This window comes from Trachymyrmex septentrionalis, unplaced genomic scaffold (assembly GCF_001594115.1).
Source record: "Trachymyrmex septentrionalis isolate Tsep2-gDNA-1 unplaced genomic scaffold, Tsep1.0 scaffold81, whole genome shotgun sequence".
NCBI classification, from domain to species: domain Eukaryota; kingdom Metazoa; phylum Arthropoda; class Insecta; order Hymenoptera; family Formicidae; genus Trachymyrmex; species Trachymyrmex septentrionalis.
In genome coordinates, this window is record NW_017305997.1 from 469,039 (window position 1) to 474,705 (window position 5,667).

Consider the following 5,667-nt stretch of genomic DNA (forward strand, 5'->3'; position numbering starts at 1 on the left):
CCACTGGGTTGACCCAGTTCATCGCCTTCGCGATGAACCTGTTTTGTCGCCACCTTCGGTGACAAATGAAATCCCCTGAAATTTAATACCGTTTGTGGCGCCGGTGCTATTACATTTCATAGATCGCACTGCGACAGTCCGGCCGTACGTCCCAGCAGGTTTTCTTGTCCCTGTTAAGGAGAAGCTATTGCCAGGATTGTACAACAGGATTACGAGGACGTGGTCGTAGTGAGCGCCTGACCAGAAATTTATACCGATGCTTCTTGCGGTGTGTGTTGGCGTGTATAAAGGCTTCGGTTGTTTCAATCCGCAAAAACTTGTTGGTAATAAAGTACCCAGGCGCATAGCAGTGGTCCTTTGCTTCATAAATAACGCTATTAATTTACTCCGTTGAGGCGAATGGCCGAACGAGCGAGCGCGATCCATTTGAACCATATATCCCGAAGAGACTTCACGAACGCTTTAAAACTAATAAATTCCCTAATGGGATTTACGTGGCGGGGAAACGCGGGCGAGTTTCTCGATCGGTCACTTAATTGCGAGATCTTGAACCGTTAAAACTATCTCTAATTGAATTTCGCGATAATGACTGAATATCCCCAGGTAGGATCTCATAAAACTGTCCGCGTAGCAATAAAGAGTCGCAGCATCATCCTTCCCAATCTATCTACGTGATCTAGCCGTCGCATCGGCTCTCGAAGAGACTGTCCGACTTTATCGGATGCGAACGAAAAAAAAAAAGCCCTTCTCGGAATCTCGCGACGAACGCCGGGTGAGCCAGTCCGATCGGGTTTCTGAAAGCTTTCTACTCGAAGGAAATCGGGGTCCATGCGGACCCGATAGACTAGAAGTATCCACCTACTCGCCTGCTTTCCACATCCGCAAGATTTCCAGGATTTCATTATGGCGCCGGTTCTCGCTTGGTCTCCATGGTGACTATATATGTCGGGCGTAATACGCTGTCACCCTATCTTCTTTAGTTTTCCTAAAAGGTAGAAGATTCTCGGTGACAAAATGACGCGGACATGTTGGCGTCGACGAGAGGCAAAGGCGATCTTCTCGTGTAACGCAAAGGCACGCAGCTTGTTTGATGGCTTTACAATCGCATCCGTGATAATAAAAATATTAAGTAGCGCAAGGATTGATTACGATATGATCGTCATAATGTTAGGCAATGTAAATGTAAATAACTACGTTTTAGAAAAAAAAGTTGTACAATTGTTGTAAAATTCTTTATTTTGACTGATCTGCCTCTTAGTTCTCTACTGGACTTGAGTGTATAAATCAATCATATTAAAGAATTTTACAACAATTGCTAAGCTACTTTTCCTGTTGAATGCAACCATTGATGATGGTTTGAAATAAAATTTTTTGGAGGATGAAGATCGTTAAACTAACCGGCACAGAACAAAATAACATAATTGATATAATTGACGTTCTCTTGCGATTACATATTTTTACACGAAGATTTTTCCACGACTCTAAGATTCAAGCTTACCGTAGAAAATATATATTGGTATCGCAAAAATATTATTTGGACATACTTGTGTGCGTGGGCGGATAATAGGTTTATAATCGATCAGTTCTCCCTTCATGCTCGGCGTCTCTCTCCGTTTTCCGATATCGAGGAACGATTTCCAGAGAGTAGAGAGTAGCAGCCTTGGATTCCACTTCCACGCGCCATTCGACTCTGCAATTTTGCTTTTCCACGCGATTGCCTTTTTTATTTTCCTCGAGCCCGTAATTACGCGGGCAGCGTCGAGCGCGTCGGCGAAAAGAGAGAAAGAGGGGAGAGAGAGAGAGAGAGAGAGAGAGAGAGAGAGAGAGTTTCGGCGACGCATCTCGTGCCATCTCCGCCGCCGCGAGCTTCTCCGCTGACCGTACCAAAGCGAACGATAAAGAATAATCATTTGAATAGAGCCGTACGGATGAAGGGGCAAATTTAATATGCAAATGGCGGAGACATTACGTCTCTTTTATTCTACTCCGGCCGAGCGAGAAGAGATGCCCGGATGGCGGATCCTTGCAGATGAAGGAAGAGACGAAGGGAAGGAAGTAGACACAGCGACGACGGAGGCGGAGGTACGAAGAAAAAGGGAAAGAAGATGAAGAGACCGGAGAGATGGGAAACGGTGGAGGACGGTGGAGAGAAAAGAGGGAACGAGAAAGAGATGAAGAAGCGGACCGAACGAGACAGTCTAAGTAGTTTTGCATATCTGCTTCATTACTCTGAATAACGCGAAGAAACTCTCCTTACACCTGGTCGCCCCTCTACTTCGTCGCCCTTACCCCTTTCCCCTCCGTGCTTAGCGCGTGCTAATGACCACGTCTTTTTTCGCTGTCCTAATTATGCCGGTTACCAATCTTGTGTTCGCTCGCGCTTGAAAAAGCGAAAGGAAGTAAGATGTACGTTTGCACCGATAAGGCAATTAATCATTTCGGTTAATTTAATCACGTCATGTCGTAATTTTATGTACCTTGAGCGATCTCCGAAGTGTTGCAAATGCATAGAATGATTATAAAGCGATGAATTTCGGACTTTTTATGCGGTTTATATTCAGAAAGATGTATTCCACGATTTTCAATGAGATTTATTTTAATGGCGGTGGCGCGTTATTAAAAGTTTTGCAATTCTTTTGATCTCACTACTGCGGTTTCGTGTCAGCCTCTCTGTCTACCCGCTATAATGTACTGGAAGCGATTAAAGCGTACATTATTACGTGCCATCGTTGTAGACGAGCCGATATTACGGGCGTTTTCCATTTTCGTGTCAATCACACCGTACGCAAATCGCAAAAAATCCGGATTTCGACAATTCATGGAATTGTCGTTGCAATCGAGTAAGTGTATTCGTTTTATATTTAAACGTAATATTTTTAGTCGGTAAATCATTGTAGTTCGATGAAACGGATGGCAAAAATGTGACGAAAATTCTGCTATTATGTTCATATATATCACGTAGAAATGTGTCGCTTCCAACGAATGTCCGTTGATACATTTTACCGGTTCATAGCCCGGAGGTGAATTGCGGGAATCAGGGAATTCGGGAACAAAGGTTATTGCCAGCGATGAAAGAAATAATGAAGCTCGAGAGCAAAGAACCAGAAGTTCCTGTTCCCGTTCACGCCCACGCATCTCTTTTGCCGTAAACCCGACACTGATGACCGGGGCGACGTAGCAGCTCGACAGGACGTTTTTGATTCATGCTATCATGCGTACGTAGCAGCACTTACTAGACGAGATCAAACTGCGATGGCGATAAAAGCAAATGGCACGATTGGGAGAAATTGAGAGAAGCGGATTGTAAACGATTCACTCCGAGTCAGTTGCCGAGTGATCTGAATTTTTTCTCTAGCAGAGTATCGTTGCAAACTTATTGGAATCGATAAACACGTCTTTTATAATTAATAAGCCAGTACTACATAATGTTAATTAAATATTCGTATTCAAATAATTACAAAATTATAAATAAGAGAATCTTTTTTCTCTATTAATTTCCGAAATCTTTAAATTAAATAAATAAAAAAATCAAACTAAAATAATATTACAATAAAATCGGCCTAATTAGAGCTAAAACACGGTTGTTATTTTGTGCCTGTTATATACGCGCGTAAATATAACAAAATTTTCTTTTCTATTTATTCATAGAAAATACAATATGAGCAAATAGAAAAACAAATTTTTTGTATATTTTAGCTCGAATTTGCCCGGTTTTATTGTAATATTATTTGATTATCGAGAGTTCTATGTAAAATTGTTTTATCGTCATAAACTAAAATAAACAAAAGTTACTCTTATAAGTATAAGAAACTTCATGTCATTTTGTGAGTACAGATTTATTCGTGTAATATTGTATTAACAGGAAAATAGTTAAAAAACAAACAAGAAATAAAAGCATTTTTTGACAGACGGAAACCGGAAGTGGGTTCTGCGGTTTGGGAACGTTTTACGAACGAATCGTCTTTCTTCCTCGCGAGTTTCCGCCGCTTCGCGCTCCCCGAACTCTTCGTCCCGGTCTAATGTAATCAAGGCCCGCAGACCCGCACGAAAGCGAGGGCTACTTTCAGAACAGTCGCTTACCGCTATTGCCCACGTCGGGTTGGGTATAAGTCACTTTGCCGATACTTTGATCCCTTCCACGCGTAACGAGGTTACGAAGAGCGAAACGTGCGGCCTGCTGTTAAACCGCGCGGTCAGCGGGCACGCCGATAGGATTTTAGGAGCGCGACTCGTTGCGCTTCTCTCCATCGACGCGATCGCATGGATTTTTATGTCCACGGAAAAAAATTGAAAACCAATCGAGGGCTCGAATCAAAAGCGACAAAATTTTAAAAATGTACAACGCGCGTCTCCCTACACGCAAATACGCAGATTGACGAATCGCTTTCCATGAGTACCAGTTTTTTTGATCACTCAAAGTTGAGTTTTCGTTAAAAACTCCAATAGAGTTGCCAGACATGTCTATTGTATGTCTATTGTATATTTTTACAACTAGTCCCTATTCAAATAAAAATTTATTTAAAATGAAATTAGAAACGGTATTATTATTATCATCTTTGAATTTCAGTTTCTAAAATAAAAAAAAAACCTGTTTGAAATTCAAGTGAGAAGTGGTTTTTTATTATTATCTTTGTAGCTTAATTTTTAAAAATTCCTTTACCTTTACTCACATTTATATATAATTAAAAACCACTTAATATTCCGAATATCATTTTAGAAAAAATTTAACCTTAAATTAATCAGAAATCCGTGAAATTTTTTCCTGTGCTTTATCTCTTACATCAATTCTTAACGACATAAATATTTTACGATATCTATACATTCATTTAGATAACATCGTTCTGCGATATTAAATTTTTTATTATCTCAATTTCTTTAAACAATTTGTCGACCAGTTAATTTTCAATAGACTGCATTTAATTTAAAATATTTGAATCATCAATCGATTGAGTTATTTTTACTGGAATATCATTCGTGTTCCAGATGCAAGTTTATCTGCTCGTTCTCGAACGTTAATGCCATTTCGTTCGTGTTCCAAGTGTGCTATCGACGCCCCGTTCGCTCGGGGGTTGCAGCCAGCAACAACCGTCGTTGAGTCGCGAGTTTATCGAGCTGTACCGGAGGGGTGTGAGATCGGGGACGAAGTCTCTCTGTTGCGCGAACACGGGCGCGTATCGCGTAACGCCCGGAACTTTACGAGGATCTAACAGGCGCGCGATACGGTGCCCCCCAGGTATCCGTCGCGAATTTACGAGGCACATCGAGCGAGCCGAAATCGCGCGCGCGGTCGATTTCGCGCTCGCACGTCCGTTCGTTCGCCGCCGGCTGGGAACCTGAACACTTGCATTGGCAGGGCCTCGGCGCACATGCCCGGCATTATGCCGGAATAAAACCGACGATCCCCGATTTCGTGCTGCGATAGAACGCGGACGACGGCGCAACCTCCGATGGCAACCTCTCATCCTGTTTACTTCGATGCTCCCTTTTTTCCTTTGCGATCGGCGATTTCCTCTCGAGTGGAAGGATCATCGACCCGAATAGAGGCAAAGAGACCGTACATGTATTATATATAGCATGAGAATAGACTGGATTCAGAGAATTTTATGACGCTCTTTCAATGAAACTTGAAACAAATTCGTGGCTGGGTTTTTTTTTTGCGTGGGATTT